The sequence below is a fragment of the Hyla sarda genome, chromosome 7 (genome assembly GCF_029499605.1).
Source record: "Hyla sarda isolate aHylSar1 chromosome 7, aHylSar1.hap1, whole genome shotgun sequence".
Lineage (NCBI taxonomy): Eukaryota > Metazoa > Chordata > Amphibia > Anura > Hylidae > Hyla > Hyla sarda.
In genome coordinates, this window is record NC_079195.1 from 167747314 (window position 1) to 167763813 (window position 16500).

Below are 16500 nucleotides of genomic sequence, written 5' to 3' on the forward strand. Positions count from 1 at the left end.
GCGAATCCCGGGCCAACCGAAGGACAGAGGAAGAGAGCTGGATCTTTGTGTACCCAGTGCCCTAGTGAAAGCGTTTATTGTGTCTTGCCTTACCGTGTTCCTGACCTACCTGCTCCGTGACCTGACCTTGCTCCTGTGCTGCCTGCCTACTGACCTCTTGCTACGTCCCTGTTCTCGCTACCATGCTGCCAGCCCTAACCTTCTGCTATCCTGACTACAAGTTGCAATATTCCTCCTGCACCACGTTTTCTCCTCAGCAGCCTGTGTGGATGAGTTGTGTCAGGGGTAACGACCTGGGTGCCACCTACCGCAGTAAGTCCATGCCGCTTTGCGGCAGGCTCTAGTGAAAACCACAGACATCTTAGACTCCGCTCCCATACATGGCCCAAGCCATCATTCACACAGGCTCAGCGGATCTACTACCTCCTTGCCGCTAACAGTTATGCTTCATCTGAAACCTATGTATACTGTGGGGGGGGGGGGGGAGAACAGTCAGAGTAATTCTTGAAGTTAGCGTTAGTGACAAGCCTCTGGCCAATGTTAACATTAGGAAGATTTCATGCTTTGTCAATTACATCCAAACATCCAAAGAGACAGACCATAAATCCTTGCTTAAATGCAACTATAGGTGACTTCTGTACTTGTAGTTTGGACAGAAATTTCATTTATTTAGGACGTCTGTATATTTAAAATCCTTAAAACCTACTCCCTGCTCCACGCTCAGGATGATATGATTAATTGTTGCCATCCATCATGGTTCACAAAACTATTTATCATTTCCCAAATGTGACATCTCACTCTGCACAATGTACTTCAAGCACAATGTGTGGCACCAACCTACAAACAGGTCAGGCCCCAAGGGAGCAGATAGTGGAGGCCCACAGATCCTTATTGACTTTAATGTTTATCTTAATGAGCAGCCTACATCTCTGCACACTAATAAAGAACCACACAAAACAGCAGGAAAACCAAAGGATTCAAACTCTTTAAACATATTAGTTCTTTTTATATTCAAGAACATATTCATGTGGTAGCAAATAAATATATTATAAGAAATGTCCCAAATAATAACTTAGAATCATCATCATATAGGTTGTGTTTATAATCTGCTATTATAAAGAGTACATTTATGACATATTTTAAGTTATAGAGCTCTTCACACCCAGCCTAGTGGTGCAAATGGGTATCAAGATTTACTTATTTGCATTAAAACATTTGAGCCTTATTATCAATAGTGAAAAAGCTTTAACCTTATAAGGAGCAATCCAGAAATGTAAAAACTAGTCAATTTACAAAAAAAAATAAAAAAAAATAATAATAATAATAATAATTGTATCTGCTTTGAGGTAAGACTGGGGCTATTGCTAAATCTGAGATAATTAGTAACACATACAAAAGATGGTTTATACCAAACCAACCTTTTGGGGTGAGGAGAAGGAAACTACCAGAAACTATAGACGTGTTGTAGAGGCATACCCACTAATGCCAAGTTCTCTGAAAGTAATCTATTTATGAAGAAGAATAAGACAGACTCTTTACTCCCAGATATTGCAGGTCAATATACATAACTGGATGATTAAAAAGGTATTCCAGGCAAATGTCACTGGCCACCAATAGTTGATCAGTGGGTTGCAGACCACCAGTACCTGCACCAATAAGCTGTTCGGCAAAGCCACACCACTCAGATGTACACAATGAACGGGATCAGAAACATTGGCCCTGTACATTCTACAGTGGCTGTGCCCTGTTACTGCTGCTCAGCAGTAGGTGTTGGCACCACCCAGTAACATTTTCTCAGAAAACTTATTTACTTTGTTACTTTGTTGAAGAGGTCAAGGTTAGTAATGTTCATAGGGAGAAAGTTTTTTTTTTTTTATGTAGTCTTAGCTCTGGGTTGTTCCACTGATATTTTGAGATTCTTGCATTGTTGTTATTATTATTTTTATTATTAATATTATTATTATTGTTATTATTATTACTACTACTACTATCATTGGTATTCCAAAATGTATTATGGCTTATCAGGGCAGTCCAGTGATATGATACTGCTTGAGAAATAAAGCATTATACACAAACAGTTTTACCATACAAAGGTAAAACTGTTCTTTGAAATACAGTATCTCTCTGTTAATAAAGCAGGGCCCTAGTGGAGGATGTCCATCTATTAAATCCATATGGTCTAATAAGAAAACAGCATGGGGACAACTTCTTGAAGGTTTGTGTTTAACCATTAAATACCGTATTTATCGGCGTATAACACGCACCTTTTAGGCTAAAATTTTTAGCCTAAAGTCTGTGTGCGTGTTATACGCCGATACCCCCCCAGGAAAGGCAGGGGGAGAGAGGCCGTCGCTGCCCGCTTCTCTCCCCCTGCCTTTCCTGGGGTCTAGAGCGCTGCTGTCGGCCCTTTTCACCCCCTGGTTATCGGCGCCGCTGCCCGTTCTGTCCCCCTGACTATCGGTGCCGGCACCGATAGCCAGGGGGAGAGAAGCGGCGCCGACAGCCAGGAGGAGAGAAGGGGCAGCGGCACCCATTGCCGGCGCCGCTGCCCCGTTGCCTCCCCCCATCCCCGGTGGCATAATTACCTGAGTCGGGTCCGCGCTGCTCCGCTGCTCCAGGCCTCCGTCGTTGCTATGCGCTGAACGGCGCGGCGCATGACGTCAGAGCGCCGCGTCGTGCATAGAAACGACGCTGGTCCCCAGCGTCGTTGCTATGCACGGCGCGGAGCTCTGACGTCATGCGCCGCGCCGTTCAGCGCATAGCAACGACGGAGGCCTGGAGCAGCGGAGCAGCGCGGACCCGAGCAGCGCGGACCCGACTCAGGCCTGGAGCAGCGCGGACCCGACTCAGGTAATTATGCCACCGGGGATGGGGGGAGGCAACGGGGCAGCGGCGCCGGCAATGGGTGCCGCTGCCCCTTCTCTCCCCCAGGGGGTGAAAAGGGCCGACAGCAGCGCTCTAGACCCCAGGAAAGGCAGGGGGAGAGAAGTAGGCAGCGACGGCCTCTCTCCCCCTGCCTTTCCTGGGGGTATATCGGGGTATACACGCGCACACACGCACCCTCATTTTATCATGGATATTTGGGTAAAAAGCTTTTTTTACCCAAATATCCTTGGTAAAATGAGGGTGCGTGTTATAGGCCGGTGCGTGGTATACCCCGATAAATACGGTAGGTTTTTTAATACTAATAATAATGCTGTGCTAATAATAATTTATAGAACAAAGCAGGGTCCTAGTTTACAGGCAGGATTAAATATCATAGATGATTAGTGTTTTAAAATGGAATTAAAGGGGTTTTCTGGATTTTTTGTTCTTTAAATGTAAGACAGGGGCAGCAATGCTAGTCTAGTTACTAGTGTACTTTGCTTACCTGTGTTTGCTGGCTGAAATTGAATTTCTTTGTCTTTCTTTTCCCAAATGGTCATTTTTTGCAGCCTACAAAATCAGTGTTGTATTTGTGGTAGAGGGTGTGATGCCAAGGGCAGATGGAATTACCCTAGGGGCAGATGGCATAAACCCCTTGTATTCGTGATGCCAGGGAGTGGTTTATCCTCGATACCACCCGAAGGTATACCGCTAGATCCTGGGAAAGGCACTGGGGCAAAAATGACTCCAACGCCAAGTTACGGATAATGGTAGCTTTACTGAGGGTAGGCAGATGGTAAGGTCTATACAGTTCAGCCAGGGCCCAACGGAGGTGACCAGTGACTCAGAGACCTTAAGGGCTTGCTGGGACTGGTCAATTGAATGCTGGCCACGTTGACTTGACAAATGATGACTGTGACTGACTTGACTTGACTGATGACTGACAAAACTGAGACTGTGGCTTACTTGTAGCTGCTTGTAGCTGCAGACTGTACTTGAGGCCTCCTATGACATTCTCTAGGACTCGACTTGACCTCAGCAAAGACTTGTAAGGAAAGAGCGAGAGCTAGCTCCACCCAGTGCTTATATGGGGGAGACTAGCAGGGAGCCCATAGGTCACCCTTGGAATCATCTGTTCACTTGTACCTCCTGGGTAACAATCACATGACAAGTCACATGGTAAACAATCTAGTGACTACGCTTTCTGAAAATATTACATGGAAACATATAAGAAACATATTTACATGTGGGTAAAGATGCAAGGGGGACCAGGGGACAATGTAGGGAGGCTGACTGACAGGTCAGCAAGGGTACGGGGTAACACCTTCCATACTGGGCCACCACAAACTCCCCCTCTTGAATACAGCCATCCTCGGTGCCCAGTCCTGGAGGGCGGACAACTAACAGTGGCCATTGAGGCCTAGTGACACTTCCTGGGGCATATTGGTATAAAATGTCCTTCACAGGTCTGGATAGTTAATAACAACAGGGGATGAGTCCATGTAGCACTTTAGAAATGTCCATACATGCTCCTTTGGGAAATAAATTGGTAAACACACAGGATTCATTTGACTCTAGACACTGAAACACATAAATTGTGGATTGAGCTGCCGGAGGCTATTTACCCAATGCCTTAGCTACTGGGGCCCTTCGGTACTAAAACACTTCTCCCCAGAACTCTATACATATTTTATACAACACACCATTGTTACCTCTATGTACAGCATTTCTGTCACTCTACGTGCTTTACTTAAGTTTCAGGGGAACCCTCTGGCTAGGAGAGCACCCTGTAAACGGGGACAGGAAAAATGTTAAATACATATAAACATTTTGACAATATGGACTGAAATGTACATGCTAGATATAGTCCTGACTATACATTTTGAATAGGTTATATACACATTGTATAGACTGACTAAATTATTTGGACTATGTGTGATACAGTTTTTACTCCCTATATCTTGCAGGAAGCTGTCCTTGAGTAGACCTTTGGGATCTGCGCAACACCATGTCGGGGGAATCTGGAACTCTTGCGTCTTCTGGAGCTGGTATTAGTTCAGGACTGGTAGGGTCCAGAGTCACTGGCATCTGCGCTGGAGAGGCTGGAGACAGAGTTGGTTCTCTAGGGACTGGTGTATATACCGGAGCCAATGGTGGCAGGACTGTTGAACCAGCCCTGGGGTAATGAGACACAGAAGATCGCAGGCTAGGTTGGAGAAAACATGGGGAAATCCATGGATGAGTTGATCCCCTCACCTGGAACGTACTCTCTTGTAGGTCTGACAGCTGGAGGAGGTGGCGCTGGGAACACTGGTAGATCTTCTTTCAGACACAACTTGATTCGGTTTCAGTGAACAACTTGCAGCTCATACCCAGGCTTTTGTACTTTGTATACATCAGAGTCTGGATAGGGTATGGCCATCACCGTGTACGGTCCTGTCTCCCTGATAGAGTCTAACTTGTGGGTCCTTGGAAACTTCTGCAGCCAGACTTTATCGCCCAATTGGAGGCATGATGGTTACAATCCTCCTGTTGTCTCTGCTGAGCCTCGCCCATCTTCTTGGTGACAATTTCTTTGGCTTCTTGGATTCTTCTCTGGTGGTCAGAGGCCCATTTCAGGGAGGCTTGCAGAGAGTTGTTGATCGGGGCTTGGAGCCTAAATGTCCAATCTTTAGGCAGCTGCCCGTGGCACCCCATCAACAAGTAGAAAGGGGTGTACCCCATAGAATAATGGACTGTGTTGTTATAGATCTCCAATAGTTCGGGCAGCAGTCAGGGCCACTCTTCTTGTGTTGACACAGAGGCTGCTTGCAACATGTGGATAAAGACTTGATTGATGCGCTCACAGAGCCAACTCCCCTGGGGGTTTTAAGCAGTAGTACGCAGTTTCTTGCAGGCATGGAATTGAAACAGCTCTTGAAAGAGTTGGGCCTCGAAGGCCGTTCCACGGTCCGTCAGGACAGACTACGGACACCCAAAGGTTTGCACCCAATTGGAGTAGAACATCTGGGCCGCTGTCCTGGCTGTGAGGTCTTTAATGGTTATAATGACAACCCATTTAGAGTAGTGATCCAACATGGTGAGATCATAAGTTTACCCGGACTGGGTAGGAGACAACTTAACATTGTCTAGTGCGACCAACTGGTTAGGCCTTTCACTCTGGATGGAATGGAGGGGTGCTCTTGCGTCCTTGTGCACATACTTGGGGACGTTACAGACAGCACATTCACTGCATCATTTCTCAATGTGTCTCCGCCTTCCGATCCAATAGAATCTTCGCCTGACAGTAGCTTCAGTCTTAAGGACTCCAAAGTGGCCCGACTGATCATGGAATGCGTTGAGGACCATCGCCGCGCCTCTTCGGGGAACCAGAATCTGATGAAGTCGATCACCAGAGAACGGATCCAAAGAATTTCGGTACAACAGTCCTTTGTGCACAAACAGTCGCTTCCTCTGTCGCCACAGATGTTTAAGCTTGTAGTCACATTGGGCCCAGCATAGATGGGTTGGTACTTTTTTTGGTAATCCAACAGACCCCCCCCATGACTCGACTTTTGTCCTGAAGAGTCTTCCAGGTGTATAGGTCTTCTATAACCTTTTCTGACCTGGGTTCACCATCGATGAGGTTGGTAACATTCTGGTTCACAAACCATTAGTAGAATGGGGGCATCTCCACGTCTTCGACAGGGGGTTCTTCGCCTGGTGTCATCCTAGACAGTGTGTCGGCATTGACATTCAACTTCCTGCTTCTTGATGATGAAACTATAATTGGCTAATCTTGAAGCCCAACGATGTTCGATGGCACCCAACTTGGCAATGTTCAGGTGGGCCAATGGGTTATTATCCATATAGACAGTAAATGGCGTGGCAGCCAAATAGTCTTTGAACTTTTTACTGTCTTGCCCACAGAAGGGCAATAAGTTCCAACTTGAATGAGCTGTAATTTGCATCATTCTTCTCTGCTCCTAGCAGCTTATGACTGGCATAGGCAATTACTCGCTCTTGTCCTTCCTGGAATTGGGTCAGGACAGCTCCCAGACCTTCAAAACTGGCATCAGTATAAAGCTGAAACGGCTGACTGTAGTATGGATATGCCAACATGGGTGGTTCTGTCAGCAGATATTTGAGAGCTCGAAATGCCATCTCTTGCTCTTCGGCCCATTCAACAGGAAGTCTTCCATTGTAGTTCTCCTTTGCCGTACCCTATAAGAGTGCTGTGAGGGGTTCTGCAATCTGGGCAAAGTGGGGAATGAAACGCCGGTATTAGCCGGCAAACCCCAGGAAGCTCCTGACATCTTTCACCATGCGCAGGGTTGTCCAGTTCTCGACAACTTCCACCTTTTTAGGGTTAGGCTGGACTCCATCTGCGCTGACAACATGACCCAAGTGGTGGGCCTTAGGTTTGAGCAAGTGACACTTTAATGGTTTGATCTTCAGCCCATGCTTGATCAGGACTTGGAAGCTGTCTGACAGGTGGCTAAGGTCTTCCTGGTAGGAATTGGAATACAAAATGACATCATCCAGGTACAATAGGACACTTTGAAAATTCAAATGGCAGAGGCACCTTTCCATCAGGTGCTGCAACTAGCAGGGGCATTGCAGAGCCCAAACGGCATACTTTTACACTCGAACAGTCACATGGGTGTCACGAAGGCGGTTTTCTCCTGATCCTCCACGGCCATGAGCACTTGCCAATATCCCCTGGTTAAATCCAGGGTGGAAAAGTAAGCAGCCAACCCGAGGGCGGTGAGTGACTCCTCGATCCTTGGCAATGGATAAGCATCCTTTTGTGTGACATTGTTCAATTTCCTGTAGTCAACACAGAAGTGACTGATTCCATCCTTTTTCTTGACTAGGACAAGTGGCGCCGCCCAGGGGCTCTTACTTTCCTGGATCACGTTTGCCTCTTTCATGTCGGTCAGCATCTTCTTTACAGTCTGATACATGCTGGGTACAACCGGACGGTGTCTTTTTTTGATAGGTGGGCTGTCATCTGTGAGGATTTGGTGCTGGATCATTGAAGTCTGCCCGAAGTCTGAGGGGTGCTTGCTGAAAGCCTCATGGTACCTCTTGGCAACATTGATGATTCTATCAACTAGTCCCTTGGGGTAGTCTCATCTCCAACCTGGAGTTGCGCCCACCAGGGCTCTGGAGGGGTCAAACTGGATCGTTCGGCCACTTGAGCTGCACGCTGTCGAGCCCCAGACGTTCTGTCACAATGTTTTTTGACTCTAAAAAGTACAGCTGGGCTAATGGAGTGTATATGGGCAAGACAGTAGCAAAATCAGACAGGCTTACTAACCACACCGGAACTCTCCTGTTGGTGACAGTGACAAGGCTTCTTGCAGCTCGAACAAGAGGATGATATTCCCATTTCATAGGTACCAGCAGTGCACAACATCAGATGTTCTCCGTGTTGGGTTGTAAAGTCACTGACCTGATGTCTTGAACTCGTACTCTGCAGATTTCCCCTTGCTTGTTGGCAAACTTCTGCTCCCCCTGTAGAACTTTCAAGTGGTGCTGCACAGCCTGCTGGCCTGAAGGGGACATATGGGGGGGGGGGGGGGGGAAGAGAGGCATGCAAGGCATCAAACACTTCAGTGAAAAAATTCTTCATAATGTTCATCCCCAATATAAATTCAGCAGACCCTTTATCTGTCACATTAGTTACAATCACTTCCTGCCTGCTAAGTACATGCTCTCCTAACTTAATGGTTGGCTCCCAGTATCCATGTCTGGGGACTGGTTGCCCATTACCCGCAACTACTCGGAAGTTAACATCATCAGGCTCACACAATAAACTAGCATCCCAATACTGATAGAAAACACTTTTAGGTATAATAGACACTTGTGACCCTGTATCTATCAATGCCTCAAACAGTACACCTTCTACAATAACGTTTACATAGGGGCAGGAGGCAACATGAAGTGAGAGTCCTGACTTATTCGGGGATTGGACCAGATGACTGCTTTCCTTAGGGCCGGTCCTGACTTATTACAGCAAGTGCAAAAGGGTCTTCGAGTTCTCGAGGGTCTATTGGGTGGATTGGTCTATTTCAGTGTGAGGGAGGCCACAGGCCACAGGACACAGGGCATGGCTATTTCCCACCATAACAAGCACACATCCTTAGTAAGGATGTCCATTATTGTAGGACATTTAATTATTAAAGTCAATTTATGTTGGATAATTCCTTAATTTATTGGTATCATGTAAAACATGTTCTAATAAAGGAAAGAAGCTCACAGACAACTTCTCTTAAGCTCTACATTAGCTTGAAAAAACATCCACACTATTTATTAAATAGATAGCCTTTTACTTTTAATGTGTATGATGTAATGATACAAATATTCTATGGTGGCACTGTAGGGGACTTAGGTTTTTTTTTTTTATAAAAAGGCTTGATTGAAGCAGATGACACCTTTAAGAGACAGAAAGGTCATCATAAATGGTAAACATTTAAGTTGAACTAAAATTAGTAGGGCTCTCCATTTCAATTTTTTCAACACTGTGCAGGATGTTAGGCATTTGCCAGAGAACACCAAGGTTTGGCAAATTTGCCAATGGCGCCCTGTGCTCTTCCCAGATGAAAGCAGGTTCACACTGAGCTCATGTGAAAGACGTGATAGAGTCTGGAGATGCTGTGGACAACGTTCTGTTGCTTGCAACATCCTCCAGCATGACCGGTTTGGCGGTGGGTCAGTAATGGTGTGGGGTGGCATTTCTTTGGTGGGGCCACACAGCCCTCCATGTGCCTGCCAGGGGTATCCTGGCTGCCATTAGTTACCGAGATGAGATCCTCAGACCCCTTGTGAGACCATATGCTGGTGCAGTTGGCTCTGGGTTCCTCCTAATGCAAGACAATGCTAGGCCTCACATGGCTGGAGTGTGTCAGCAGTTCCTGCAAGAGGAAGGCATTGATGCTATGGACTGGCCTGCCCATTCCCCAGACCTGAATCCAATTGAGCACATCTGGGACATCATGTCTCGCTCCATCCACCAATGCCACGTTGCACCACAGACTGTCCAGGAGTTGGCGGATGCTTTAGTCGAGGTCTGGGAGGACATCCCTCAGGAGACCATATGCCACCTCCTCAGAAGCATGCCCAGGCATTGTAGGGAGGTCATACGGGCACGTGGAGGCCACACACACTACTGAAACTGATTTTGGCTTGTTTTGAGGACATTACATCAAAGTTGGATCAGCCTGTAATGTGGTTTTCCACTTTGATTTTGAGTGTCACTAAATATCCAGATCTCCATGGATTGATAAATTTGATTTCCATTGACAATTTTCGTGTGAATTTGTTATCAGCACATTCAACTATGTAAAGACTAAAGAAAAGTACTAAAGTTCAGTGTTCCCTTTGTTTTTTTTGAGCAGTGTATATTCCCCAATTTATTTCAGAGGGGACAGTTCCTTCCAAAGAGGGCCATCATACCTCTTAATCGCCATTATAAACCTTTTCACCAGGTACCCCCTAATTTCCCAGCCAAGTCCATCCCATACAGTCCACAGGGAGGGGTTTCTTCTCCTCTTTCTATTTTTTTTTCTTGTTTGTTGATATATGAAGGGAATAGGAAGTAAAGTTGTAGTATGGAATGTGAGAGGGTTAAATGATAAAAAGGAGAGTTGTGTCACCTTTGATGTGATTAATAAACATCTACCAGCAATAGGACACACATATGTGTCAAGAAACTGTAGGGGTAATGAAAAGGAGATGAGCCAGGATGGAGTTTCACTCTACATACTCCAAGTACACTTCAGGAATTTCACTTCATATGCAAAGTAAAATAATGATAAAGATCTATAAAAAAAAATCTATAGACCAAATGGGAAGATATATTTTCTTGTTTATTAGATGGGAAGAGAAGGAGGAAATTAAATCCGACTAGAGATATTTTTTTGTGCTATAGTACTTCACATGTAGCAGCCTTTAGAATAGATTTGGTTATTGTAAATGACTCTGCGCATTCAAATATTCATAGAATTTGTTATGAACCCAGCTCCATCTCCGATCATTGTCCAGCAGTCCGCTGCCTTAAAAGTAAGGAGGGCGGGAGGAGAAGAAATAACAGGAGGGGTGGAGGAAGAACTTTTTTGGAATATAAATAAAGGTTCAGCCACATTTATGTCATATGGAATACATTGAAGGCATATCTAAGAGGGGTATTGATTAAAAATATTGCAACCTTTAAACACCAGTTAAGAAGTGGTGAGGAGGAAATGAAAAAGGAGATCAGAGAAGGAAAGCAATATACAGTAAGAACACATCGAAAGTAAATTTTGATAAACTAAAGCAGCTTCAGGATAAATATAGGGATAGAGTTTTACAAAAAGCACAGCATGCACAATTTTTTTAAGGGGTACTCCGCCCCTAGACATCTTATCCCCTATCCAAAAGATAGGGGATAAGATGTCAGATTGCCGCGGTCCCGCTGCTGGGGACCCCCGGGATTGCTGCTGCGGCACCCCGCTGTCATTACTGCACAGAGCGAGTTCGCGCTGCACGTAATGGCGGGCAGTACAGGGGCCGGAGCATCATTACGTCATGGCCCCACCCCTCGTGGTGATATCACAAGGGGCGGAGCCATGATGTCACGTTGCTCCATCCCCTGTATCGCCCGTCATTACGCACAGAGCGAACTGGCCTGTCCCCAGCAATCCCGGGGGTCCCCAGCAGCGGGACCACGGCGATCTGACATCTTATCCCCTATCCTTTGGATAGGGGATAAGATGTCTAGGGGCAGAGTACCCCTTTAAGTTACAGAGAAGATATGTAGAGTGAGGGAAAATGGGCTACTTACTCTCTAATATCATAATAAATCAGAAAGGAAAAGTGGATATTAGTTGTCTTATAAATGAGGCAGGGGTCTTGATTATAAATCTGGATGAAATTGAAAATGAAATTGTATCATATTACAGGAAGATTTACACCTCGGATGGAAGCCCACAAAAGGAGGAGTACTTAAAAGGTATAGATATTCCAAAATTTGGGTGAAAAGATAGGGATGAATTAAATATAGGAGTAAATATCCAAGACCTGGAGAAATCCCTGTTAACATTTAAAGGGAATAGTACCCCAGGTTCGGATGGTCTTGCATTCGAGGTGTTTCAGAAGTTTGGACATTGTGGCCATTTTTTATTAAAGTAATAGATGAATCCTGTAGTAAGGGAGGTTTTCCCCAATCAATGATGGAGGCCATTATTGTACCTATATTAAAAAAAGGATAAAAAAAAAATTGAAAAAAATGATTCGTACCGTACAATTTCATTATTAACCCCTTAAGGACCGGAGGTTTTTCCATTTTTGCATTTTCGTTTTTTGCTCCTTGCCTTTAAAAAATCATAACTCTTTCAAATTTACACCTAAAAATCCATATGATGGCTTATTTTTTGCGCCACCAATTCTACTTTGTAATGACGTCAGTCATTTTGCCCAAAAATCTATGGTGAAGCGGGAAAAAAAATCATTGTGCGACAAAATTTAAAAAAAACCGCTGTTTTGTAACTTTTGGGGGCTTCCGTTTCTACGTAGTACATTTTTCGGTAAAAATGACACCTGATATGTATTCTGTAGGTCCATACGATTAAAATGATACCCTACTTATATAGGTTTGATTTTGTCGGACTTCTGGAAAAAATCATAACTACATGCAGGAAAATTAATACGTTTAAAATTGTCATCTTCTGACCCCTATAACTTTTTTATTTTTCCGTGTATGGGGCGGTATGAGGGCTCATTTTTTGCGCCGTGATCTGAAGTTTTTAACGGTACCATTTTTGCATTGATAGGACTTATTGATCGCTTTTTATTCATTTTTTCATGATATAAAAAGTGACCAAAAATGCACTATTTTGGACTTTGGAATTTTTTTGCGCGCACGCCATTGACCGTGCGGTTTAATTAACGATATATTTTTATAATTCGGACATTTCCGCACGCGGCGATACCATTTATGTTTATTTTTATTTTTATTTACACTGTGTTTTTTCTTTTATGGGAAAAGGGGGGTGATTCAAACTTTTAATAGGGAAGGGGTTAAATGATGTTTATTCACTTTTTTTTTCCACTTTTTTTTTGCAGTGTTATAGGTCCCATAGGGACCTATAACACTGCACACACTGATCTTTTACATTGATCACTGGTTTCTCATAAGAAACCAGTGATCGATGATTCTGCCGCATGACTGCTCATGCCTGGATCTCAGGCACTGAGCAGTCATTCGGCGATCGGACAGCGAGGAGGCAGGTAGGGGCCCTCCCGCTGTCCTGTCAGCTGTTCGGGATGCCGCGATTTCACCGCGGCTATCCCGAACAGCCCACTGAGCTAGCCGGCATGCTTTCGGTTTCACTTTAGACGCGGCGTTCAACTTTGAACGCCGCGTCTAAAGGGTTAATAGCGCGCGGCACAGCGATCAATGCCGCGCGCTATTAGCCACGGGTCCCGGCCGTTGTTAGAGGCCGGGCCCGACCCGCTATGACGCGGGGCCACGCCGTGGCCCCGCGTTATAGATCGGGAGTGGACACATGACGTTCCAGTACGTCATGTGTCCTTAAGGGGTTAAATACGGACTTTAAAATTTTCTCTAAAATAATTTCCCTGAGACTTGCAAAATTTATTACAAAAATAATAGTGACGAGCAGAATGGTTTCATCCAGGTAGGAACTTATTTAATAATCTGGATAGAATGTTTTTGAATATACAGCTTGGTATAGGTAGTCCCCGATCCATCCTGTTACTGGATGCAAATAAGGCATTTGACAGGGTTGGATCAGGGATTCTTAATGGCAGTATTGAGGCATTTTGGGTTGGGAACCTCTATTATTTCTTGAATTGGTAATATATGTTCAAAACCTGCCCCAAGAATTAATATTAATGGGGTTTTATCAGAACCATTTGAGTTAAGTCGTGTAAATAGGCAGGGGTGTCCCCTCTCGCCTAGTTTGTTTGCTTTATTTTTGGAACCCCTAGCTATCAAAATCAAAAAGTGTGATCATTTTGAGGGATATGGAAGTAAGGGAATAAGGGAAAAATTGTTAAAGGGGTATTCCAGGAAAACACTTTTTTTTTTTATAAATCAACTGGCTCCAGAAAGTTAAAAAGATTTGTAAATTACTTCTATTAAAAAAATCTTAATCCTTTCAGTACTTATGACCTTCTGAAGTTAAGGTTGTTCTTTTCTGTCTAAGTCCTCTTTGATGACACTTGTCTCGGGAACCGCCCAGTTTAGAAGAGGTTTGCTATGGGGATTTGCTTCTAAACTGGGCTTTTCCCGAGACAGGTGTCATCAGAGAGGACTTCGACAGAAAAGAACAATCTTAACTTCAGAATTACTGAAAGGATTAAGATTTTTAATAGAAGTAATTTACAAATTACGTTTGTAAAACCTTCTGGAGCCAGTTGATATATATATATATATATATATATATATATATAAAAAAAAGTTTTTTCCTGGAATACCCCTTTAATGTGTGCGGACGATGGTACTGTTTATCAAAGATCCGGTAAATAAAATAGAGGGTATAATAGATATTATAAAGGAATTTGGTAGATATTCTGGCTTCAGTATTAATTGGTCAAAGTCGGCCCTTCTCCCTATAGAAGAAAAGGCACATGAAGTAGGGGAATTGAAGGGAGTAGAATATCTTGAGTATCTTGGAATTAAAATGTCAGCAATAGTTGAAGAATTCTCTATACTTAATATTAAACCGGTAATATATCAAATTAAAAGGAAAAGTAAGATTTGGAGGAAACTCCCATTGGTGATAGGGAATAGGATCATTTTGGTTAAAGGGGTATTACTTCCAATGATACTCCATTATTTAAGAGCTGCACCAATCTGGGTACCAAATTAATATTTTAAAGAAATTGAAAGAAAAATCAATGACCTAATATAGGGACGTTCACATGGAAGAATATAAAAGATATTTAAATGCACAGATTGAATATGGCGGTCTTGGAAAACCGAACTTTCGTCTGTATTATATGGCAACAAAATTGTATTTAATTAATCAGGAAAGGGTGAAAATTGAAGGGAGGTTGTAGCAACTGGGAAAAGGGAAGGTTCTTTTCTTTAGAATGTTAGATAAAATATGGGGATTTATGAGAAAGGTACTACACATAAACAGAAGTTTTAATTTCACTGAATTTATAAAATGTCACAAGTATGTAAATTGGAAAACAATGAGAATTAATAGAGCAGATAAAATAGTAGTCAATAAAGAACTATTGACATGGGAGGAATTTAAAACACATATGGGTGAGGCAGATAAGTTTGCTTATTGGCAAATTAAAAATTCTATGAGAAAGAAATTAATAATAGTAGATGGGAAGTGGTTACTAATGAAGTAGTGGAGTATATCACGAGTGGCACTATGAATAAAATTACGATAGGGAAATACAGTGCATAGTGAAAGTATTCGGCCCCCTTGAACTTTTCGACCTTTTGCCACATTTCAGGCTTCAAACATAAAGATATAAAACTGTAATTGAAAACTGAAAGTGGGACACAAGCATGAAGTGGAATGAAATGTATTGAATATTTCAAACTTCTTTAACAAGTAAAAAGCTGAAAAAATTGGGCATGCAAAATTATTCAGCCCCCTTAACCCCTTAACGACGAAGGACGTATATTTAAGTCCTCCGCCGGCTCCCGCGATATGCCGCGGGGTCACGTGGTGACCCCACGTCATATCGGGTCGGTCCTGGTGGCCATCAATGGCCGGGACCCGCAGCTAATACAGGACATCACCGATCGCGGTGATGCCCTATATTAACCCTTCAGACGCGGCGATCAAAGCTGACCGCCGCGTCTGAAGCGAAAGTCTCCCGGCTACTCAGTCGGGCTGTTGGGGACCTCCGCGGTGAATTTGCGGCATCTCGAACAGCTTACAGGACATCGGCAGGGCCCTTACCTGCCTCCTCGGTGTCCGATCGGCGAATGACTGCTCCGTGCCTGAGATCCAGGCAGGAGCAGTCAAGCGCCAAAAACACTGATCACAGGCGTGTTAATACATGCCAGTGATCTGTGTAAAAGATCAGTGTATGTAATGTTATAGGTCCCTATGGGAGCTATAACACTGCAAAAAAAAAGTTATAAAAGTTTGAATCACCCCCCTTGTCCCATAAAAAAAATAAAACTGTGTAAATAAAAATAAACATATATGGTATTGTCGCGTGCGTAAATGTCCAAAATATAAAAATATATATTGTTAATTAAACTGCACGGTCAATGGCGTACGTGTAAAAATAATTCCAAAGTCCAAAAAAGCTTATTTTTGGTCACTTTTTATACCATTAAAAAATGAATAAAAATTGATCAAAAAGTCAGATCAAAACAAAAATGGTACTGATAACAACTTCAGATCACGGCACAAAAAAATTAGCCCCATACCGCCCCATACGCAGAAAAATTTAAAAGTTATAGGGGTCAGAATAGGACATTTTTAAACGTATACATTTTCCTGCATGTAGTTATGATTTTTTTCCAGAAGTACAACAAAATTTAACCCATATAATTAGGGTATCATTTTAACCGTATGGACCTACAGAATAATGATAATGTGTAATTTTTACCAAAATATGCACTGCATAGAAAGGGAAACCCCTAAAAGATACAAAATGGCGTTTTTT